At 51.5% G+C, this 24,713-nt stretch overlaps 1 long non-coding RNA gene across 1 annotated transcript; it reads left to right on the top strand.

Moving 5' to 3' along the window:
* The first annotated feature begins 23,610 nt into the window (after positions 1 to 23,610).
* Positions 23,611 to 24,257, top strand: LOC119618986 (uncharacterized). Its single transcript, XR_005235321.2, has 2 exons — positions 23,611 to 23,814; positions 24,055 to 24,257. It is a non-coding gene; the product is annotated as an uncharacterized lncRNA (long non-coding RNA).
* Positions 24,258 to 24,713: the final 456 nt, after the last annotated feature.

Here is a 24,713-nt window from a genome sequence, read left to right as displayed (position 1 = left end):
TGTGCTATGGAGAAAACTACAGAAGGGAAGGAGGATAAGGGTGCCGGAGTTGGGATGGGCTTGTAATTTTAAGAAGAAAGATTGGAAAAAACTTGCTGAGAAGGTAGCACTGATTCTAATTTATTATCTCTTCAATACTCACAAAAAGCCAAGGCACAGTGGCTCATGCGTATAATCCCAACATTTTAGGAGGCTGAGGCAGGAGGATTGCGTGAGCCCAGGAGTTTGAGACTGGCTTAGGCAATATAGTGAGACCCTGTCTCTGCCAAGAAATACAAAAATTGGCCAGGGGTGTTGGCATGTGCCTGTAGTCCCAGCTACTGGGGAGGCTGAGGTGAGAGGATCGCTTGAACCCAGGAGGTCAAGGCTGCAGTGAGCTTTGATCGTGCCACTGCACTCCAGCCTGGGTGACACAGCCAGACCCTGTCTCAAAAAAAAAAAATAAAAAATAAAAAATAAAAAGCCAAGAATACAGAATGCAGTCACAATTATTAAGGAAGACGACATCAAGGCCCAAGTAAAGAGTCCAAGGACGACTGAGAAAGGGCAGATCTGAAATTCAAGTTCAGGTTCTGTCTGTGCTTGTAACAACCACAGCATGATATTGGACACAGAGAGAGAAAATGGAATGAAAGGGAAAAAGGAAGTAAGAGGGTGTATGGCCAGCTTTGCAATGGTGGCCATCTGTTTTCCAACTGAAAATCAGGACACGATCTGAAAGGATTTTCCTGTTGCTCGCAATGAGAGAGGCCGTATGGGAGAGGCAATTTGGATGTAGGCCTGAAGGGTGGGATTTCTGAGACATTCCAGTGGCTTGTGGGGCCCACGAGGGAGTCCAAGGGTAGGGCATTTTCATGGCAACCTCGGTCTGGCCATTGGGCCAGGAGCCTAGTGTAGAGCCACCTGGCAGAGAAACCATGCTGGGCGTGGACCCGAGACTCGGAGGGCCAGGGGGCATGGGGAGCCACTGAGCAGCCAGCACCCAGGGGACGAGGGAGCATGGTAGGGGGAGAGGGGAGTGTGTGGCTGGCAGCCCATGCTCTAGGCCAATCTGGAGGATGGGCTGCCTGGTTCCAGGACGCCCTCTGGAAGGAGTCTGAAGGGCAGCTGAGGAAAGAACCCAGCATTTCCTGTTAGCCCAGCCTGGCTTTGAAAGTTCTCTGTGTCACTTCCTGCTCTATGGCCCTGGGCAAGTCACAACTTCCATGAGCTTGTTTCCTCATGTGTGAAATGGGGAGAACAAGGCACTCATAGGGTAGTTGCAAGGATTATCATACATTGAGATAAGGCATGAACTGTGTTTGGCAGACTGCAGACTCCATAAATGACTATTACTGTTTCCCTCCACCCAGTGGGGCATTGGGGGCATGCCAAGATGGTGAGCTGGGTGGAATGGAAAGAATTGTGGGGCTTGGGAAACAGATGACCCAGTCACCCAGGGTAGTTTCAGCTTCCCAGCCAAGTCCTGCATGTGGGCTGGGGCTTCGTCAGCAACAGAACAATACTCTTCCCCAAAGGCCAGGCCCACAGTGCAAGCCGTCCTCCTAGTCCCACCACTCTGCAGCTTCGATGCCCTGGTGGATGGGCCTTGCCACCCACCCATCCCTTCAGGCATCCTGAGAGCACCAGGGCCCATACTGCCCTCTGCTCTGGTGAACAGCCAAGGTACCTTCAGAAGTAACAGAGGGGCTCCCATGGCTTCTGCTGGGTGATCCCTTCCTTTCTGCCCAGCTGCCCAGGCACCTTCCAGTAAACTCCATTGCTGCCCACACTGCTGCTTCCGGAAGATTGTCCTTAAAGAAAGAGAACCAGAAAGAACTTTTGCATCCCCCCACCACACCGCCCCCCTCCCACCCGCCACCTTTCCATGGGCTGAGCTGCATTCCTCCAGCCCTGGAAGAGCCAAAGAGAGCTGGAAACCAGCCCAGCTTTTACCAATAATTCACTGTGTGACCTTAAACATCCTTTCTAGGTCTCCTTGCCTTCATTTGTAAAGTGAGGGGTTCAGATTAGATCATCTCTAAAGTCTAGTCATAACCTCTAAATGATTGCATTCATCGATTCTTTTTTCTCTTCGTTCATTCATAACACTTACACTTCCTGACATAGTATATTTCTTGTTTGTTTGTTTTTGGCTGTCTGAGTCCACTCCAGCTCCCTGAGGGCACAAGTTTGTTTTGTTTTTGTTTTTTTCACTGTTATATCCCTGCCACTTACGAAAGAGACAGTAGGAGCTTATAACTGTGTCCTGGAAGGAAACAGAAGACTGAACACTCAAATTGATCAAGTTTTCAAATAAGAACAGAAGGCGGAGTCCGGTGGCTCATGCCTGTAATCCCAGCACTTTGGGAGGCCGAGGCAGGTGGATCACAAGGTCAGGAGATCGAGACCATCCTGGCTAACACGGTGAATCCCCGTGTCTATTAAAACCATAAAAAATTAGCCGAGTGTGGTGGCACACGCCTGTAGTCCCAGCTACTTGGTAGGCTGAGGCAGGAGAATCGCTTGAACCCAGGAGGCGGAGGTTTCAGTGAGCCAAATTGTGCCACTGCACTCCAGCCTGGGTGACAGAGGGAGACTCCGTCGCAAAAAAAAAAAAAAAAAAAAAAAAGAACAAAAAGAACTGGCTGGGTGCGATGGCTCATGCCTGTTATCCCAGCACTTTGGGAGGCTGAGGCAGGCAGATCATTTGAGGCCAGGAGTTCAAAACCAGCCTGATCAACATGGTGAAACCCTGTCTCCACTAAAATACAAAAATTAGCCAGGCGTGGTGGTGGGCACCTGTAATCCAAGCTACTCGGGAGGCTGGAGCAGGAGAATCACTTGAACCCAGGAGGCAGAGGTTGCAGTAAGCCGAGGTCATGTCAGTGTACTCCAGCCTGGGGGACAGAGGGAAGACTGTCTCACAGAAAAACTAAAAAAAAAAAGAAAAAAAAAGAATATAAATTTTTTTTTTTTTTTTTTTTTTTTTTAAATTTTGAGATGTAGTCTTATTCTGTCACCTAGACTGGAGTGCAGTGGTGCAATCTTGGCTCACTGTAACCTCTGCCTCCTGGTTCAGCCTCAGTCTCCTGAGCAGCTGGGACCACAGACATGTGCCACCATGCTCAGCTAATTTTTTTTGTATTTTTTAATGGAGATGGGGTTTCACCATGTTGGCCAGGCTGGTCTTGAACCCCTGATCTCAGGTGATCCTCCCACCTCGGCCACCCGACATGCTGGGATTACAGGTGTGAGCCACTGTGCCCGGCCATAAATAACTATTTCTAAAGTTGTAGATGAAGTAAGGAGACCAACAAGGAGGGGCGATGCATCCCAGGAGTAGAGGATGGGGCCGAGGAGGCGAGGCCAGGGAACCCTCCAGAGCTGTGGCTGATCTAAGCTGCAGGAGAGGACCAGAAGACAGGAGCTGCAGGCTTGGGTAGAGGAAAGCAGCCACTGGCACCCCATGCCCAGCAAGGAAGTGGGTGGGGGGTAAATACCCCGGCCTCTTTCTCCTTCTGCCCTCCAACCTTTCTCCTTCTGCCCTCCAATCACCTGCTGCCTTATTCCATTGGCTGAATCTAACCAGAAGCTAAAGGGTAAGAGCGCTCTGTGGCATGGTCCTGAGAGGTGAGGGTAAGGAAAAGGTGGAGGAGGGTGGACTATGGATCTAGAGAGGAAGTGTGGATTCAAGGCAGCACCTGATCAACATTGCTGAGCACTGGCTTGGTGTCGGAGTGCCTGTGCTATAGCTAGACATGTGACAGACAAGTTTAAAATCAAGGTCTCTGCCCACCAGGGAGCACAAACAGAATGCCTTGGCTGGGTCTTGAGGAGCCCCGCTTTCCCTCTGCCCGGGGGCCTCCTATCCCTAGCTGATTTTTGGAAAAGCCTCCTTTGTAAAATTACACTGACAAATGGAAATTACAGGAGCACCGTTGAAGGGAGGCTGTGGGTGAGGGGAGGTGAGGGTAGGGAAAGGATTTGGAGGTCCTGGGTGGTGAGAACTGGCTGTGGAGCTCTGAACCAGCTCGGGAAGGTGACCTTGACATTAGTTGAGGCTCCAGAGTCTGAAAGGTTCAAATCCCACTCTATCATTCATTTGCTGTGTGATGTTGGGCCTGTTCCTTGACACCTCTGATTTTCAGTTTTGGCATCTATGAAAATGGGGGGATGAATAGGAGGTAGGAATTTTGTGCGGATTAAATGAGAATCTGTGCAAAGGGCTTAGCATAGTGTCTGGGCACAGGGCAAACACTTTCTTATGATAATTAGAGGCCAAGGGCCACACTCCCCCCTTCCCATTTCTCACCCGACATGGGATCTCCACCCCCTCTCCAGCTCCATTTAGCTCTGAGTGTTTTAGGTCATTCTATGCCTGGCATTCTGCCAAGGCTCTGACAAAGACAGGAGTTTCTGCTCATTCATCCTAATGCAAGTTCCTGCGTTTATGATAATAGGGAAAAAATGCATGAAAGGGCTTGCTGCCTGCAGAGGGGAAATCAGCTTAGAATTGAAAATCGGAGTCCTTCCTTGGCCCAGCTTTCCCCTCCCTGAGCTTTGGCAAAGGCTGCAGCAGGGAGGGCAGCGGGGAAGAGAGGAGAGGAGAGGAAGGGGAGGGGGAGGGGGGAAGAGCTGGCCAGGGAGGCAGAAGGGCAGGGTGGGGGCAGGGTGGGGGGCAGGGGCGAGGGCCCGGCGCACCCGGGTGAATGGGTTTCAGGGTGGCTGAGGAAGCCTGCCAAAAAGGCCAAGTGAAAAGGCTGGCCCCGGGAGGCGCTGCGAGCGGTTTCCATGGCGACACCAGCTGCTGCCTGGGCCCCGCGCTTGCTGGCTCTTCAGTCCCGGCGAGGCCTCGCCTGCCACCACATGGTTACTCAGCGCGGTAGGGAAGAAAAATCCCACGGGTTGCCTTGGCCCAGATGTCACCAGCCAGTGCCACTGTGTTCTAGACACCATGCTGCCCCCTGCGTGGGGAGACGGGCACCTGGGAGGTACCCGTTGGTGCCTCCTGGAAGCACATACTTCATCCGGTCCAGTGTGGAAAGAGGGGCTGCCTTGCAGGGACACCACAGGCTCTCCAAGGCCTACGGGCCTTTTCAGTGGGACATGGCAAGGCCAAGGGAGAGATCTAAAAGTGTGTGAAACAACGCTGGGTGCAATGGCTCATGCCTGTAATCCCAACACTTTGGGAGGCTGAGGTGGCAGGATCCCTTAAGCCTAGGAGTTCCAGGCTGCAGTGAGTCATGATTGTGCTTTTGCACTCCAGCCTGGGCAACAAGCAAGATCCCGATTCTATTTTTATTTTTATTTTTTTTGAGACAGCGTTTCGCTCTGTCTCCTAGGCTGGAGTGCAGTGGCGCAATCTTGGCTCACTGCAAGCTCCGCCTCCTGGGTGCATGCCATTCTCCTGTCTCAGCCTCCCGAGTAGCTGGGACTACAGGTGCCCGCCACCACGCCTGGCTAATTTTTTTTTGTATTTTTAGTGGAGACGGGGTTTCACCACATTAGCCAGGATGGTCTTGATCTCCTGACTTCGTGATCCACCCGCCTCGGCCTCCCAAAGTGCTGGGATTACAGGTGTGAGCCCCCACACCTGGCCAAGACCCAGATTCTGAAAAAAAAAAAAAAAAAAAAAGGAAGTGCGTAAAATAGGGTGGGCGTGGGGAGGGAGAGCATCAGGATAAATAGCTAATGCATGCGGGGCTTAATACCTAGGTGATGGATTAATAGGTGCAGCAAACCACCATGGCACATGTTTACCTATGTTACAAACCTGCATGTCCTGCACATGCATCCCAGAACTTAAAAAAAAAAAATAAGCTCCGTCTCCTGGGTTCACACCATTCTCCTATCTCAGCCTCCCGAGTAGCTGGGACTACAGGTGCCTGTCACCACGCCTGGCTAATTTTTTTGTATTTTTAGTAGAGACAGGGTTTCACCGTGTTAGCCAGGATGGTCTCAATCTCCTGACCTCGTGATCTGCCCGCCTCAGCCTCCCAAAGTGCTGGGATTACAGGTGTGAGCCACCGCACCCGGCCCAAAATAAAATTTTTTTTTAAAAAAGAAAGAAAATATGTGAAACAAACAAGAAATAGAGATGCACTCTCTCTAGATATGTACATACCAACTCCCTAGATGCACCACCCAAGACTGCCGGGAACGAGGGAAAGTCACACCAGCCTCTCACATGCTCATACATACTCTTATTGAACTTTGTCCCTTAAATGTGTCATTTTGGTTTTTTGGTCTTAGCATTCAAATTGGCTTTCACAAGTTTTTTGGGTTTTTTTGTTTTTTTTTCTTGAGACGGAGTCTTGCTCTGTCACCCAGGCTGGAGTGCAGTGGCGTGATCTTGGCTCACTGCAACCTCTGCCTCCTGGGTTCAAGTGATCCTCCTGCCTCAGCCTCCTGAGTAGTTGGAATTACAGGCACCCACCACCACACCCAGCTAATTTTTGTATTTTTAGTAGAGATGGGGTTTCACTATATTGGCCAGGCTGATCTCGAACTCCCAACCTCAGGTGATCCACCTGCCTTGGCATCCCAAAGTGCTGGGCTTACAGGCATGAGCCACTGTGCCCAGCTGGCTTTCACAAATTGATTGCAGTTCTGTTTGGCTTTTACTCACCGTAGAGTTTCTTTCACAAGCCATGTGAGGGTGGAGTCCTTTCTCCTGCGCCATAAAGCGCATCTGTCTACCTGTGAGTGTGTGGGTTGCAGGTGCCCCTTGTTCTAAGTAAGTAGATCCAGCAGGTAGATATTTAACCCAGAGAACCAGTTAGTGTTGATCTCATGCTCTACAGAAGAAATCTCTGCAGCTTTCCTGCAAGGCTGTGGAGTGATGGCAGGGCTCAGTGGACACAGAACTTTACAGGGACACCACTACCTGAATCATTTTTATGGGGGACTAGCTGGCCAAATGTACCCTTTATCGGAATCCTCCTGTCTACTCTTACCTTCCTACCTATAACATGCATGCTACTTGGTGATACAATGGGGGCTGGGGGTAGGGGCGAGGGGGCAGGCTGTGCACATCCAGGCCTGCCCTGTGTCTGTAATCCTCAGACTTCACCTGATGCCCTTCGTAACAGACTTCTTCACCCAAACTCCTCTCCCGAGACCAGTTGTAGTGTTTGCAGCACCCTTACTTACCACCATCTGTAATTGTTCTGTTGTTTACTTGTTTATGATGAAATGTTTATTGCTCACCTTTAAAGTTTCAGTCCCTAGAACAGTTTCTGGCAATTAGGAGGACTCAGTTTTGTGTTCTTTGTTTTGTCTTGTTTTTGAGCTGGAGTCTAGCTCTGTCACCCAGGCTGGAGTGCAGTGGTGCAATCTTGGTTCCTTACAACCTCCGCCTCCCAGGTTCAAATGATTCTCCTGCCTCAGTCTCTCGAGTGGCTGGGATTACAGGAGTGCGCCACCACGCCCAGCTAATTTTTGTATTTTTAGTAGAGATGGGGTTTCACCATGTTGGTCAGGCTGGTCTCAAATTCCTGACCTCAAGTGATCCACCCGCCTCGGCCTCCCAAAGTGCTGGAATTACAGGCGTGAACCACCGTGCCTGGCCCAAAAGGCTCAGTTTTTGATAGAGGAATTAACAAGTGAATGAGTGAATGGACAAACTAGGAGAAGTGGCCAGTTTTTCTTACATGCACTCCTCCTCTGATTGGGTTCAGGAGGCCCTTAGGCAGTGTTCATGTCCATCTTTCCATTTCCAAGGAGGGCTGGATTCCAAATACCCCTGTAGGGGCCGGGTGCCATGACTCACACCTGTAATCCCAGCACTTTGGGAGGCCCAGGTGGGCAGATCACTTGATGTCAAGAGTTGAAGACCAGCCTCGACAACATGGTGAAACCCCTGTCTCTACTAAAAATACAAAAATTAGCTGGGTGTGGGGGTGTGCACCTGTAATTCCAGCTACTCTGGAGGCTGAAGCACAAGAATTGCTTGAACACGGGAGGCGGAGGTTGCAGTAAACTGAGACTAAGCCATTGCACTCCAGCTTGGTGACTGAGTGAGACTCTGTCTCAAAAAAATAAAAATCAAAAAATAAAAACCAAAAAACAAAATACCCCTGTAGACTAGAGAAGGGCAAAGCTGTTTTTTGTCACCCACAGATATTCCTTGTGTCCCTATAAGTGCCAGACCCTCTGTGGGATGCAGCAAAGACAGCAGTGGGCAAGACAGCCAGGGTCCCTGTTCTCCTGCAGCTCCCGTTTTAGTGCAGTAGACAGACAACATGTTGTGAGTGATACACACAAATGAAAAAAGGCCTGTAACAGAGAGTTAAAAAGGGCATCTAATTTAGATAGGGCACCCAGGGGAGGTCTTTCTGAGAAGGTGACATTCTTGCTGAGCCCTCAAGGTTGAGAAGGAACCAAACGTGGGAAGAGCTAATGGGATGATGTTTCAGGGAGTGGGGCCAGAAAGTGCAAAGACCCTGAGACAGGAAACAGCCTGGGATGTTCCTGGAAGGCTAGAGGTCAGGGAAATGGGCAGAGCCCAGCGTGGAAGACCCATATAGCCCATGGCGAGGAGTTTGGGCTTTACTCAAAGCGCACTGGACAATCATTGTAAGGGTTGCCCAGGAGAATTACATAAACGGACCATGCCCTGGCTTCCAGGAGCCAGGATTGGGTGGATTGGGGATGGGGTGGGAAGCAGGATACATCTCTGGAAGTACAGAGCAGTTGGAAGGTGGGAGGGAGGGGAGGTTTAGACAGGTTAGGGTAGTGGCCATAAGGGTGGAGAAAAGTGGATAGAAACAAGATCTGCATAAAGGTGGGCGTGGGTTGGAGTTGGGGAGGGAATAGGATGAGTCTCCAGGACTTCTGGGTTTCTGGCTGGAGAAACCCAGCACACCTGGTAAACAATGTAACGTCCAGCTGCTATCAAAGAAAGACCCGATGTTTGTTGGGCCTGTGAGAACTTTCCTGAGAGTCATATAGATTGGGCAATAAAAGCTTCCACTTCTGCTAAATAGAGCCCCGTGTAAATGGCGCCCTAACCGTAGGTGTCTTTGAGGCACAGTGTCACAGGAGCAGAGCTTGGGCAGCAGTGATCATCAACCATTCAGCATGGTTTTGAATCATCTCATTCTTTCTGTAACTGTCCCCAATTCTAGCATTTGAAAGCCGGTCGTCTAAGAGAGCGCTGTACCTTTGAAAGGCCTTCCCGCAGAAAGGGGAGCAGCTCTGTGGCCCCAGAGGGCAGAATCAGACAGTGAGAGGCATGGGGGTAGAGATTGCAGCTCAGCACCAACAGGAAGAGCTTGAATAATGAGAGCTTTCTCACGGGATGAGCCTCCCATCAGTAGGTGTATTCAATCAGAGGTTGATAGGATGCTGGGGTGTCTCCAACCTGGCAGCCAGTCAACCAGCAGACTCAATTCCTGTGGTTGTGAACACCCTTTTCATCTTGCTTCCCTGCATCTCAGGAGGATAACGGCTGCCTCCTATCCCCTGCACTAAAACCCCTCTGCTGGCTAAGGACAGCAGCTAAGTCACATCTAAGCCTGTCCTGCTTGTTCTGGGTTTAACAGTCTCAGTGTTTCCTCCCACCCACCCGCTCGCCCATGGCCAGGAGAAGAACAAACCCCAGCGTGGGCAGAGCAGTGGGGGCCGGGTTGATGCTGTGCAGGCCTGTCCAAGGCCTCCTGGCTTTTCAGGAAAGGATGTCCTCATGTCTCTGGGACTGCCAGAGCCAGGCATGTTTCCCTGAAACTCCTCCGACCACCGGTCAGACTCCTGCAGGGACAACCAAGGGTGTCATGGGTGTGAGACGGAGGCTTTCCTGATCAAGCCTTCTGGATACTCCCCTCCCCTCATCCCAGCTGCACTCACCGGAACAGCAGCAGCTGCCACTAGATAGGAAGGACCCCGCCTCTGGTGTCCGTGGGGAAAGGGGCCTTGCATAGGTGGTGACACAAGCCTCTTGGTCCCAGCTATGGGTGAGGGGAGGGGTTAACACTTCCAGAAGACCCTGAACTCTGGCAGGCCTGATTGCTTTGCTCCAGGGCTGGTCTCAGCTGCTATCATGGATCCCTGGAGCAGCTGGAGGGAAGAGAGATGGCATCCAGCGCGGATCACGGGAGAAGCTGGCCCCTTTGGGAGGTAGCCCTGGGGCATGGCAGCACCACTCCTCTCTAGGTTACCTCTGATGATTTTGGTTCTTTCTTTGCATTTCTGAGTCTAAGTTTTCATATCTGGAAAATGGGGATAGAACAATATCTACATTCTGTGAGAATGGAGTGAAACGATGGATAGGACAAGCCTAGCACAGTTCCGGCACACAGCAGGTGCTGGACGAGTTTTCTCCTAGAATTGTCTTTTTTCTCCACACTCTCCCCTCTGTTACCATCTGTAGAAGTGGAATTGCTTACCAGTGGTGGGGATGCTTTTGTACGGAGAACGAGATCCTTCTTTTTCTGAAATATCCCTGCCTTTGCTGACAAGATTACACGCCTGTATTGTTTTTTGCTTTTTTTTTTTTTTTTAAATTGAGACAGAGTCTCGCTCTGTCGCCCAGGCTAGAGTGCAATGGCTCACTGCAAACTCTGCCTCCTGGGTTCAAGCAATTCTCCCACCTCAGCCTCTAGAGTAGCTGGGATTACAGGCGCCTGCTACCATGCCCAACTAATTGTGTGTGTGTGTGTGTGTGTGTGTGTGTGTGTGTGTTTAGTAGAGATGGGGTTTCACCATGTTGGCCAGGCTGGTCTTGAACTCCTGACCTCAAGTGATCTGCCCACCTTGGCTTCCCAAAGTGCTGGAATTACAGGCGTGAGCCACCAGGCCTGGCTGGTTTTTGTTTTTGTTTTTGTTTGTTTTTTAGAGACAGGGGTCTCACTTTGTCACCCAGGCTGGAGTGCAGTGGTGCAATCATAGCTCAGTGCAGCCTAGATCTCCTGGGCCCAGGTGATTCTTTCACCTTAGCTTCCCAAGTAGCTGGGATCACTGGTGTGTACCACCACATCTAGCTAACTCATTATTTTTATTTTTATTTTTTGTAGAGCCAGGATTGTGCCATGTTGACTAGGCTGATCTCAAGCTCCTGGGTTTAAGCAGTCCTCCGGTCTTGGCTTCCCACAGTGTTGGGATTGCAGGTAGGAGCCACTGCACCCGGCCCAAACTTGTATTTTGTTAAAATAAATAAATGATAGAGAAGGCAGGCGAGAGGGGTAGCTGCCAAGCTGTGGGCCCACTGTAGCTGCCCACGCTTTCCAGTGGGTGCTGTGGAAGGGGAGGGCCTAGCTGGGGTGGGCTCCCCACCTCCCCTGGCTGTGGCCCCACAGCTAGGGAGGGGTCTGGAAAGGGGACCATGGGCATGGTGATAGGAGACTGGTATTCCAGACTTCCCAGGTTGGGAGCGCAGTTGAGAGAGGAGGGGGACTGGCTGGGAGTCGGCCCTGGGGGAGATGGGGAGGGGCTGGGGCCATTTGCTCTTCCAGCCAACTGACCTTGTTATTTTTAGCCCTGGAATGCTCCTCCTAAGCCCCCTTCACTTCTATTTATCTTGCTTTGGAGTCTTGGTTCTTTCCCAAAAATTCCACATGAGGGGAGGCAGAGGGGATTGAGGGTGCCAGAAAGAATGGGACACACTGGCTGGGGCTGGGCTGAGGAAGAGGAGGAAGCTGCTCTTCTCCTTCTCCCCTCCCCAGCCCAGAGGCTGCCTTTCCCTCCTTTCTCCATTTCGGCTGGAAAATATAAAAACCCTGGCTCAGAGAACACTCAGCTGTCACCAAGTTATCCTTCCTTCTTCTCAACCACCTGGATAAGACTTCCATCGTCCCCAGCCCAGGCCTTGGCTGCCCCATCCTCTCACTTTTCCTTCAGGGAGTTCAGGGGAGGGTTGGGGTGGTCAGGAAGGGTTTGCCTTGGAACCCCTAACTGCATCAGGACATACTGGGGGTCCCTGGAAGGAGTTCCTGTGTGAAAATGAAAGGAGGGCCAGGTGTGGTGGCTCACATCTGTAATCCCAGCACTTTGGAAGGCCAAGGCGGGTAGATCACTTGATCCCAGGAGTTCGAGATCAGCCTGGGCAACATAGTGACACCTCATCTCTACCAAAAATTAAAAAATTAGTTGGGCATGGTAGCACATGCCCTGGGAGGCTGAGGTGGGAGGATTGCTTAAACCCAGGAGGTCGAGGCTGCAGTGAGCTGTGACTCTGTCACTGCACTCCAGCCTGGGCAACACAGTGAGACTCTGTCTCAGGAAAAAAAAAAAAAGAAAAAGAAAAAGAGAAAATGAACAGAATGAACAGGAGCAGTCAGAAAAGAATTGGTATGAACGCTGGAGGTTTATTCAGCACTCCCTGAGCTTCATTTGCATCCTCTATAAAATGGGAATGACAACAGTTCCCTGTCTATGAGGGATCTGCTGGGAGAGGCACGAGCTGGTGACTAGATAGCACCATTGACACATGGAAACCACTCCATCAATGTCGCCAGTGCTGGCAGGATGGGCCAGTCCCAAGGCGGGTGTGCTTTTGGGTACTGATGGGGCCTGAGCCTCCTGAAGGTCACACCCCTCCCTAGCCTACTTCAGTTGCTGTCAAGCTGCAGAGTGCTCTGTTCTGGGCTCTTGGTATTGATTTTTTTTTTTTTTTTTTTTTGGTATGGAGTTTTTGCTCTTGTTGCCCAGGCTGGATGCGATGGTGCGATCTCGGCTCACCGAAAACCCCACCTCCCGGGTTCAAGCGATTCTCCTACCTCAGCCTCCTGAGTGCTAGGATTACAGGCATGTGCCACCACGCCCTGCTAATTTTTTGTATTTTTAGTAGAGACGGGGTTTCTCCATGTTGGTCAGGCTGGTCTCGAACTCCTGACCTCAAGTGATCTGCCCACCTCGGCCTCCCAAAGTGCTGGGATTACAGGCGTAAGCCACCGCACCCAGCCTGCTCTGGGCTCTTGTTACAGGTGAATGTCACTCACTGGCTCCTCTCCCCACTTCCCTCAGCACAGGGGTGCAGGTGGGCAGTAATTCTGGGATAAGGGACACTTCGAGGCAAGGTAATCCCTCCTGCCAGTCCCTGGAGGAGAGGAGGGGAGTGTGCCTCTGAAGCTCCCCAGTGGGGCGGGCACGCTGTCTCTTCCTGTCCTGTTCTCCAAGCCTCCTTGTGGAAAAAGTCCATCAGCCCTTAGGGAAGACCAGGCATTGCCTGGAGCTGGTGCTAGGGAGAGAGGCCAACGCAGTCAATGAAGAGCCTTGGTAGTCCCAGTGCTGAAGAAACAGTGGAATATTCTGGTCATGAGTCAGTCAAAAATGGCCATGCTCCAGGCCTGGCAGTAGCCTTGGGGGGCCATGTGTAGAAGAGAGGGTGGACATGCCTGGGCCAGTTCTGGATAAAGGCAGGGGATGGGGAAAGCCATCTGGGGCAACCACTGTCCCCCTGACATGGGATTAATGCCACTTAGAGGTGGAAAAGAGGCAGCAGCTGCCATATCCCAGGAAAGGCACTGACCTTTAGAAGAAGAGACAGAAATAGCCCTGGAGAGTTCAGAATCCTGTGTGGGAGAGGTGGCCAGGCCAGGCAGGGCAGGCCCTGACACGAGGAGGGGAGGAGAACCATGTTAGTACCCACTGTGTCAGACACGATGCCAGACACAGGCCTTCCTCCCTTATTTTCCACCTCCAGCCAGCAGGGTACGTATGATTGTCTCCATTTTACAGATGAGGAAACTGAGGCTCAGAGAGGCGTGGCCAAACTTGTCATCAGCAGAGCTGGGGCTGAGCCAGATCTTGCTTGTCTGACAGTCCACGTGTCCACATGGCTTCCCTCACCCATGGCCCAGTTGCTGTTTCCATCATAGGTGTTGGATGGGGTTATCCAGCTGAACCTGTACTCAGCTGGCCTGGTATAGGGGGGAGGAAAACCTCTCATTGAGGCCTAGAGGCTCCAAAAGGTGAAACTCAACTACTTCTGCTTGTCAACTCACCCCAGAGACTCTTAATCTTGGCAGCCTTTGGCCAACTTTCCTTTTCTCCCTTGCTCACGGAAAGAGGGACCGCCAACATTTCTCCCCTTATGTCCCCTCAATTGTGCCAGGCTCAGGGCTAGGTGGAAGCCCTGGAGACCCCTCCCCTGTGGCAGTGGTAAGGATAAGTTTGAGGGAAAGGCCCCAGTCAAGCCAAGGTCTGGGAGGGTAAGAATAACAACGTGTCACAATAACACGCTGATTGGCTGGTGGGCTCCTCCTCCCTCCCCTGATGGTGTTCCAGCCTCAGCAACTCCCAGCTGTTTCTGCTTATCTGAAGCCAGGGAGGCTGGTTGCCTGGATACCAGGCTGCTGATTCGCAGTTGGGTCCTTCAGGGGCAGGCAGAGCTGCTGCATCTCCTGCCACCTGGGCGTGGCACCCTCAGCCCCCTGCACTGGCCCTGGGAAAGGTGGCAGGGAGGACTGGGGGTCAGGTGGGGAGCACTGATGGAAGAGACGCCCTGTGCCAGGAGTTATCAGAGAATCTGAGTCCTGCCGTTTGCTGGTTGTGTGACCTTGGTCATGCTAACCTCTCTGAGCTTCTGTTTTTTAATCTGTGAAGAGGGGATAAATATCCCCTACCTCGAAGCACTGTTGAAAAAATAAACGTGGGCTGGGCAGGGTGGCTCACGCCTGTAATCCCAGCACTTTGAGAGGCCAAGGCTGGCGGATCACTTGATGTCAGGAGTTTGAGACCATCGTGGCCAACATGGCAAAACCCTGCCTCTACTAAAAATACAAAAATTAGCCAGGTGTGGTGGCACACACCTGTAATCCCAACTACTCAGGAGGCTGAGGCCTGAGAATCGCTGGAACCCGGGAGGTGGAGGTTGCAGTGAGCTGAGATTGTGCCATTGTACTCCAGTCTGGGCAAAAGAGCCAGACTCTGTCTCAGGAAAAAAAAAAAAAAAAGAATAAATATGATGAGTAAGTGACTGCACAACAGAGCACTACAGCTCAGTAATCCTGACAGCCTACCCAGCACCGTTGGGCTCCATCCAGAACCTTCAATCTGCATCCCACAGGGAAGGCGTGCGGGGTCACTGAAGCAGGCAGTTGGGGAGCCTCAGAAGAGGTGGCCCCGAGCCTGCTTCCTTCCTCTAGGGATGGAGGCTATGTCCCAACCTGGGGCCCTCAGAGCTTAGCTGGGGCTGAAGGGCCAGCCTGGGGATGGGTTGGGGAAGACTAGGCCAGACAGCAGGCCACTGACAGCATCTTAGGTGATGAAAGGAAAGCCAGCTTTGTGTCCAACCAATGGTGAATGTTCCCGTTCAGCATCCTTTCTTGGCAAAGAGAGAAGTTGCTGGATTACAGGTGGAAGACTAGGGGAGGAGGCAAGAAAGCCCAGCATCATGAGCTGTGTAAGGTCCCTGTCACCTGCCCTGGTTGGGTACAGACAACAGCAAGGCTGGGCCGGGCACAGTGGCTCACACCTGTAATCCTAGCACTTTGGGAGGCCGAGGCGGGTGGATCATTTGAAATCAGGAGTTCAAGACCAGCCTGGCCAGCATGGCAAAACCCCGTCTCTACTAAAAATACAAAAATTAGCCAGTCATGGTGGTGGGTGCCTGTAATCGCAGCTACTCGGGAGGCTGAGATAGGAGAATCGCTTGAACCCAGGAGGCAGAGGTTGCGGTGAGCTGAGATCGCACCATTGCACTCCAACCTGGGCAACAAGAGCGAAACTCTGTCTCAAAAAACAAACAAACAAACAAAAAACCAAGAGGACATGTTCTTCTGGTCTGCTCAGATCTGGTGGTCCCTATGTGACCTTTTTCACTTAAGAGATGAGTGAGGTAAGCTCAGGGCTGGGGGCTGGGGGCTGGCAGAGCCGGGCAGGAGAAACCTGAATCTACTCTGCAGAAAGGGCTGTTCCTAAGCTCATCTGTTGGCTCTCCAGAAACCTCTCCAGAGCCAGGCCCATGGAGCAGGCAGTTGGTCTGGATGAAAAGCAGCAAATAACCATGGGCCCTCAGTGACCCTGAGGGGGCGAGCGGGGCTATCACAGACGCTCTTCTTCACCCTCCTGACTTAGGGAAAGGGCAGCGAAGAAAAGGGCAAGTGGGAGGGGAAGGGATGGTGTGCTGTTCCACCAGGGCCTGTACCTTTTTACTACCTTAATGCAGCAGGAGATCAGCCTGTGCCTGCTGGTAGCGAAGAGACTGGAGCCCATGAATAATGCAGAGAAGAGCACAGGGCAGCTAGAAAATGGTTACTGTTTCATCAAAGCGGAGAATGGGCCTGGAATGCAAAATGGAGGGGAGACAGGGGCTGGAGTGGAGGTGAGGACTTGGTGCTGCCCTTGGGCCATTGGGCTGAGGGACTCACCATCCTTATGCTGGGCCCAGGTCCTAGCTCTGGCCTCTCTGTGGCATCGGTAGCAGCCCAGGGCATGCAGAATGGGCAGAAGGGCTGGGCCCTGCCCCAGGCCTGGCCTTCTGTTATGGCGACAGGAGGCAATGGCCACCCATCATATCTTCACAGAGGTGTTGGCACTGGCAAGCAAGGTAGAAGAGAGGCTCGGAGGGAAACTGAGGGAGCTTCCAGAGATGTCTTAGCAGGGTGAGTGGGGAACTTCCAGCTGCTTGGAAGTTTGGGAATTGGGGGAAACTTAGGGGTCAAGGAGTATCATTTAAAAGTCAAAAGAAGGTACACTTTGGGAGGCCGAGGCAGGCAGATCACCTGAGGTCAGGAGTTTGAGACCAGCCTGGCCAACATGGCAAAACCCCATCTCTACTAAAAATTACAAAGAAATTAGCCGGGCGTGGTGGCACATGCCTGTAATACCAGCAACTTGGGAGGCTGAGGCAGGAGAATTGCTTGAACCTGGGAGGCTTAGGTCGAAGTGAGCTGAAATCATGCCACTGCACTGCAGCCAGGGTGACAGAGCGAGACGCCATCTCAAAAAAAAAAAAAAAAAAAAAAAAAAAAAAAAAAAAAAACAGAAGAAGAAGAAGAAAGTAAATCTATAAGGATGGAGTTGGAGTAGGTCTGAGAGGAAAAGGTACTGCCTCTCCTCACTGCCTTGTCCTGGGTGGGCAAGAGAGTGACTGGTGACAAAAGACCTGAAAGTTATACATCTGCACTGTTTTTCCTGAGTTCCATGAGAATCTGTGGAAGGATTTTACAGGAGAGGGACAAGATTGGATTTAAGTGTGAGCAAATCACAGATAGTTTTATTGTATTGTCATGGGAGATCAACAAACCATTTATTATTTGCCTCCTTTTTCTTTTTTTTAAGTGTAGTCTCGCTCTGTTGCCCAGGCTGGGGTGCAGTGGTGTGATCTCAGCTCACTGCAACCTCTGCTTCCCTGTTTCAAGTGATTCTCCTGCCTCAGCCTCCTGAGTAGCTGAGATTACAGGCATGTGCCACCACTACGCCTATCTAATTTATTTTTGTATCTCTCTCTCTCTCTTTTCTTTTTTGAGACGGAGTTTCGCCCTGTCTCCCAGGCTGCAGAAAGGGCTGTTCCTAAGCTCATCTGTTGGCTCTCCAGAAACCTCCAGATACAAAAATAATGGCAAGATCTCGGCTCACTGCAACCTCTACTTCCCAGGTTCAAATGATTCTCCTGCCTCTCCCGAATAGCTGGGATTACAAGCACCGATCACCACGCCCAGCTAATTTTTGTATTTGTTTTTAGTAGAGATGGGGTTTCACCATGTTGGCCAGATCCTGACTTCAAGATCTGCCCACCTCAGCCTCCCTAAGTGCTGGGATTACAGGTGTGAGCCACTGCACCTGGCCTGTATCTTTTTTTTTCTTTCAGTGCTGTTCCCACTTGATGGATGTCTCTGCTTCTAAAGCTTGTCGGTCACCGTGTGATTTGGGAAGGAGGGGACACAGGGTGAGTTAAGGGGACGAGTTAGGGGACTGGCAGAGTAGTGCAGGTGCAAGAGGTTGGGCGATCAGAAGGCCTGGGCAAGGACAGGAGGTGGGAGAGCTGTTCAGAAGGTAGAAACAATCACTGTTGGTGACATTCTGTGCGGGTGGTCGCCAACAGAGAAAGAGACATCAAAGGAGACTCCCCAGTTTCTGGTGTGGGTGTGGCTACTGGGTGCCAGGCAGATAGGGTGCCTTCAATCCAGAAGAGAGGCCCTGGAAGCTTTGGTGCAGGAGGATGGTGGGGAAGGTGCTGAGTTTGAGATTCCTGGTGACAACCAGATGGCAGGTGGAAACAGGGCCAGGAGTTTGAGGCTGGGCCTTGCTGCTAACATGGGTGCTGTAGGCACAGACAGGCCTTTGCTGGTTCTGGATTCGCCTCCCCACAGACCATAGGAGAAAAGGGGCCCGGTGAGGAACACAGATTCTATTAAAGTCCCTCCAGCTGGGCCCTGGGGCTACAGGTAATTCTGTCACCCAGCGCTGCCTGGAGCAAACCCTCTCTGCTTTTGCTCCCCAACCCTCTGAAGGCCAAGGCATCCCAGGCCTTTCTTCTTTCTGCCTGCAGCTAGGCCTCAAGCAGCCTCAAGAGGAGTCTTTCCCATGGCAGGACTCCCCAGGAGAGAGGCTTCCTCCTCGCGCCACTTGGTCCTCTGGCAGCAACAAGTCTCAGGGCCTGAGGTATCCCCTTCCCTTGCAAATCCCAAGGGGGCGCCCTGAGGTGTTGCTTTTGGGTGGAGAGGAAGCACAGGCTCTCAGGCTGGTGGAAACCCTCTGAGGGTGCGCGTTTCCTGCTCTCCACAGCTGCCTCCCAGCCCTCTGGGGGCCACTCTCCTGCTGACACCCAGCTTGGCACAACTTTCCACCAAGAGGGTGTCCACAAATGCATCCCCAAACGACAAGTGCACACAGATCACCAGTTAGCAGCCCAGAGAGAAGGACAGCCAGTGAACGGCTCGAGCTAGGGACGAAAGGAAACAAGCTGAGATTGCCGGTAGCGGGAGAGGGGCTCTTTGGAGAGGCCCAGAGGCAGAAGGAGGCTAAAGAACAGAGAGGAGGTGGAGAGGAGGAGGCTCTGGGGGCTGCCGTGAGACAGAGGGTCCCAATGACCTGGCAAAGGTAGGCTGGTGTCAGGTGGAATGGGAAGTAGACAGATGCAGGTCAAAGGGGCCCCAGCAGGGTCTAGAAGACTCAGTATCATTTCCTCCTGCACGCTTTATTCCTCCTGGTATCTACTGTGTTCCAGGGGCTGGTCTGAGATGCAGAGAAGGGATACAGTCCTTCCTGCAGTAGTTCATAGCTGTGAAGGGCAGTGACAGGGCAGGACCCCAGAATATGGACCCCTGGCAGAGGCTGGAAGGTGCAGGAGTAGTGGTCAGTGACCTGGAGATGGTGGGACCCAGCCGAATGTATCCTGGGAGAGAAGTGGCAGACATCCAAGTAGAGAAGGGGTTGGGGAGAACCAGGGAGCAGAGCAGCCATGCAAAGGTGGAGAGGCAGGAGAGAGCCAGGGGGCTTGCTATAGCTACAGTGTGTACATGCGTGTGTATCGAAATGCACAGAATAGCAAGAAGTGAGACGAGGCTGTCTAGGCAGATATAAGGCATTTGCCTCGCCAAATGCCCTGTGTGCTCTGCTGTGAATACTTGGATGCAGTGGAGCACATTCAGATGACACAGAGTGACAAGGTATAAGATTTGTGTTTTGAAGACAGTGTGGTGTGCTGGAAGACTGAAGCTAGAGGGCAGCTGGTTAGGAATCCTTGGCAGTATTTCATGCTAGACGTGATGGAGGCCTGACAGGATACTAATAACAGCCATGCTTCCATGCCAGGCATTGTTCTCTGCCTCTTTACAGAGTAGTCCACTTGATCATCACAATAGTACTGTAAAGTAGGCACCATACTACTATTATGTCCACTTTGCAGGTCAGGAAACTCAGGCCCAGAGAAATGAAGCAACATGTTCAAGTTTCCCTATCAAAGCCCCAGAGTTGGCCAGGCGCAGTGGCTCACACCTGTAATCCCAACACTTTGGGAGGCCGAGGCGGGTGGATCACTTGAGGTCAGGAGTTTGAGACCAGCCTGACCAACATGGTGAAACCCTGTCTCTACTAAAAATACAAAATTTGCTGGGCATGGTAGCGTGCACCTGTAATCCCAGCTACTTGGGAGGCTGAGACAGGAGAATCGCTTGAACCCAGGAGGCAGAGGTTGTGGTGAGCCGAGATCATGCCATTGCACTCTAGCCTGGGCAACAAGAAGGAAACTCTGTCAAGAAAGAAAGAAGGAAAGAAGGAAAGAAAGAAAGAGAGAGAGAGAGAGAGGAAGGAAGGAAGGAAGGAAGGAAGGAAGGAAGGAAGGAAGGAAGGAAGGAAGGAAGGAAGGAAGGGAGGGCGGGCTGGGCGCGGTGGCTGAAGCCTGTAATCTCAGCACTTTGGGAGGCCGAGATGGGCGGATCATGAGGTCAGGAGATCGAGACCATCCTGGCTAACATGGTAAAACCCCATCTCTACTAAAAAAAATACAAAAAACTAGCCGGGCGTGGTGGTGGGCGCCTGTAGTCCCGGCTACTCAGGAGGCTGAGGCAGGAGAATAGTGTGAACCCGGGAGGCGGAGCTTGCAGTGAGCTGAGATCTGGCCACTGCACTCCAGCCTGGGCAACAAAGCGAGATTCCGTCTCAAAAAAAAAAAAAAAAAAAAGCAAGCAAGCAAGAAAGCAAGCAAGCAAGCAAGCAAGAAAGCCCCAGAGTCTGTGCTAAATGGGAAGGCCCTGGCTGTCAGCATGGTGAAGAGGAGACAGACAGGCAGATGTGAAGGAGGAGCAGTCAGGCTAACCTGAAAGCTTCTTGGGAGTGGTGGGGGTAAGAGAGAGGGAAAAATCAAAGATGAGGGTAAGGGAGCATCCTGGGTCAAATAGCTCCCCCACCAAATTCATGTCCAGTTGGAACCCATGAATGTGACCTTATTTGGAAATAGCGTCTTTGCAGATGTAATTAAATAAAGATGAGGGCATACTTGACTAAAGTGGGCCCTAAATCCAAAGACTGGGGTCCTTTTTTCTTGTTTTTTTGAGATGCAATCTTACTGCACTGTCCAGGCTGGAGTGAAGTGGCATGATCTTGGCTCACTGCAACCTCCACTTCCCAGTTTCAAGTGATCCTCCCACCTCAGCCTCCCGAGTAGCTGAGACTACAGGTGTGTGCCACCACGCCCACCTAAATTTTTTGTATTTTTAGTAGAAATGGGGTTTCACCATGTTGCCCAGGCTGGTCTCAAACTTCTGACCTCAGGTGATCTGCCCCTGCCTTGGCCTCCCAAAGTGCTGGGATTATAGCCTTGAGCTACCATGCCTAGCCAAGACTGGTATCCTTATACGCGGAAGGAAACTTGGATGCAAACATATGGGGAAGGCTTTGTGAAGATGGAGGCAGAGGTGGGGTGATGGAATGCCCAAGATCGTCAGCAAACAGCAGAAGCTAGGAGAGGCAAGGAAGAATTTTTCCCCAGAGCCTTCGGAGAGAGAGGGCTCAGCCAACACCTTGGTTTAAGACTTCTGGCTTCCAGAACTGTGACAGAATAAATGTCTGCTGTTTTAAGACACCTGGTTTGTGGTCATTTGTTATGGCAGCCCAGGAAACCAATACACTCTCCCCACTTCAAAGAAACCAGGCCTCTGCGAGGAGGATGGTAGCACATCCACCTGAGTCAGGTAACATTCAAAACATGGAGGGGCCAGGCACAGTGGCTCACGCCTGTAATCCCAACACTTTGGGTGGCTGAGGCAGGCGGATCACCTGAGGTCAGTTCAAGACCAGCCTGGCCAATATGGCGAAACCCCGTCTCTAATAGAAATACAAAAATTAGCCCGGCATGGTGGCGGGTGCCTGTAATCCCAGTGGCAGGTGCCTGTAATCCCAGCTACTAGGGAGGCTGAGGCAGGAGAATCCTTTGAACCCAGGAGGCAGAGGTTGCAGTGAGCTGAGATCACACCATTGCACTCCAGCTTGGGTAACAGAGCAAGACTCCGTCTCAAAAACAACAACAACAAACAACAACAAAAAAAACACAGAGGGAAAGGGCAGGCAGATCCTACAGGTGAGGCGTGAAACGAGGAGTGGAGCTGACCTGGGAGGCCCTCGAAAATGAGCTTCTGACAGTGTAATCACCAAAGGTCTTGATGCGAAGGAGAGAGGGAGGAGCCTTAGAGACAAAGTGGATCATCACAGGCTGGCAGATGAGCTCGGGCTGGCGAAGGACACATTCAAAGCTGGAGGAAGGGCACAGAACCAAGGGCAGGAATAAAGGAGCAGCAGAGACAGCAAGAATAGAACCCGGCACGCTGCAGCCTACACAGAGCTGAGGCTTGCAGAAAGGGCCAATCACAGAACAATTTTTTGAAGGTGGGGGAAGGGCAGGTAGGGAGCTTGAAAAGTTTTCTAGAAACAGAAAGACCAGACCTGCTTGGCGGAGTGAGGGCTAATTTGGCACTCAAGAATGACAGATATACTCAGATGTTATTTGTCATTGATTTTCTCTATAAAGATAATGGGGAGGGCACCCTTTTTTTTTTTTATTTTAATGAAAAGGGCAGCACAAATATTAGCAGGAGGAAATTCAAATCTGAGTTTGTTTTGTTTTGTTTTTTGTTTTTGAGGAGTCTCTCTCTGTCTCCCAGGCTGCAGTGCAGCGATGCAATCTTGGCTCACTGCAACCTCCGCCTCCTGGGTTCAAGCGATTCTCCTGCCTCAGCCTCCCGAGTAGCTGGGATTACAGGCACGCGCCACCACACCTGGCTAATTTTTTGTATTTTTAGCAGAGACGGGGTTTCACTGTATTAGCCAGGGTGGTCTCAATCTTCTGACCTTATGATCCGCCCATCTTGGCCTCCCAAAGTACTGGGATTACAGGCGTGAGCCACTGAGCCTGGCCCCAATTGGGTTTTAATGAGATACTTGTAAGGTGATGAGATCCCTGTCATAGGAGGTATTCAAGCAGAGACTGGAAGAGCCTTTCATCAGAGATGTTGTAGAAGAGAGTCCTCTGAGACTTTAGAGCTCCTTGCTCACTGCCAGGCCATCTGACCCTTAGTTCGGCTCCAACATAGGGAAGACAAGTGGGGTGGTTGCCTAGAGCTACGCCTGCTCTGCATTGGTGAGGAGGCAGCAAAAGGACAGTCTTGCCGCAGGGCCATGGCTCAGATGAGGTAGTACCAGGCAAATCATAACCCTGTGAATATGATGGTTTTCTTGCTGTGAAGGTTTTGTGATGGTAAAAGTACTAATTTAAGTTTCAGCTTTGTTTTTGTTACCAAGAACTGAATGCAACACGGCATCGCCAAATCACCCAACCCTCCCCATTCCATGCCCACCTTCCCATCTTTGGCCTCCTTTCATCCGTGACCTTCCGCCCATCCCTGCCTATTTGCAGTGGCCTTGTGGCTGAGGAGCACAGAGCAGCAAGGCAAGCCCCCCTCCCTGGTGGCAGGGGGAGTCGGGAGCACTTCCCTCCTTTTTCCTTTCCTTCCCTCCTGTGCCTCCCCTCTTTGTTCTCCATTTCTCTCTCTGCCTCTATAGCTGGCAGGATGAGCTGGCTGGGGATGAGCCAGGGCGAGCCCTTGCCACCCCTGTTGTCTGTCTGGGACAGTGGGATCATTAGGAGGATCTCGAAAGCCCCTTTGTTCCCACAGTGCAGGACACACACTCCTCCCAGCCATGCCAGACCTGGCTCTCTTCCACTCAGGTTTCCACAGGAGGCTGGGTCTATTCCTTGTGTGCTGGCTGCAGGTGGAGGAAGAAAACAGAGAAGTGTGCTCTTGGCTGAGGACAAGAATCTGCATGACGTTTTCTTTGACCTTGAGAATGCCTTTTGCTTGCCCTGAAGAGCAGGAGAGGAGCTGGAACTTTCCCCTTTGGCTCTGTCAGCCAAGTGCAGCTTTCAAATTCTCTAGGGACCACTGTATTTTCTCATGAGTGAGTCAAACGCTCAATCTGAGGCCTGGGAGACAGAGTGGAGGAAGGGAGTGGGGAAGGGGATACTAGCATCTACCTTCGGGTGGGAGAATTAGGCTGAAGCCTGCCTGGGCTACTGGTATATGTCCTTAGGCCACCAACGCCATTGTCATCTCAGTAAACAGCATATGCGGTGTGCTGGGCTGACAGCTTTCTCTCAGGTTCCGACTTCAGATCTCCGGCTCCTCTTTCAGTTAACAGATTCCAAACACTAAAACTCCCTGTGTGACAGCTGGAGAATCACTGCACCTTTCTGGACCCCGTTGAGTGACAGAAGATTGGAATGGATAGTCACATGCCTGCCCCAGCATGGATGAAGAGCCTATACTTCCATCCATTCTTGTCTCTTCCAAGTTCCCCTCATTTTTCTCTCTAAGATCAAATAAATAGACATGTTATTATTATTTTTATACATTTAATATATGCTTATGAAAGAAAAGAAGCAAGGGCCAAGCGTGGTGACTCACACTTGTAATCCCAGCACTTTAGGAGGTGGAGGTGGGTGGATCGCTTGAGGCCAGGAGTTCCAGACCAGCCTGACCAACACGGTGAAATTCTGTCTCTAATAAAAATACAAAACTTAGCCAGGTGTGGTGGCACATGCCTGTAGTCCCAGTTACTCGGAAGGCTGAGGTGGGAGGGCCACCTGAACCCAGGAGGTTGAGGCTGCAGTGAGCTGAGATCACGCCACTGCACTCCAGCCTGGGCGACAGAGTGAGACTCCATCCCCAAAAGAAAACAAGCAAAAAGGCTATAACAAGAGTCACCACCTAGAAAACAATCACTATTCACATTTTGGAGTGTATTATTATTTTTTCTCTCTCTGCATTCATTCTTCTGGCAGACACTGAGGACTCCTC

Source organism: Chlorocebus sabaeus, chromosome 24, assembly GCF_047675955.1.
Source record: "Chlorocebus sabaeus isolate Y175 chromosome 24, mChlSab1.0.hap1, whole genome shotgun sequence".
NCBI classification, from domain to species: domain Eukaryota; kingdom Metazoa; phylum Chordata; class Mammalia; order Primates; family Cercopithecidae; genus Chlorocebus; species Chlorocebus sabaeus.
The sequence above is the reverse complement of the archived record's forward strand: the minus strand, read 5'-3'. Positions and strand labels throughout refer to the sequence as shown.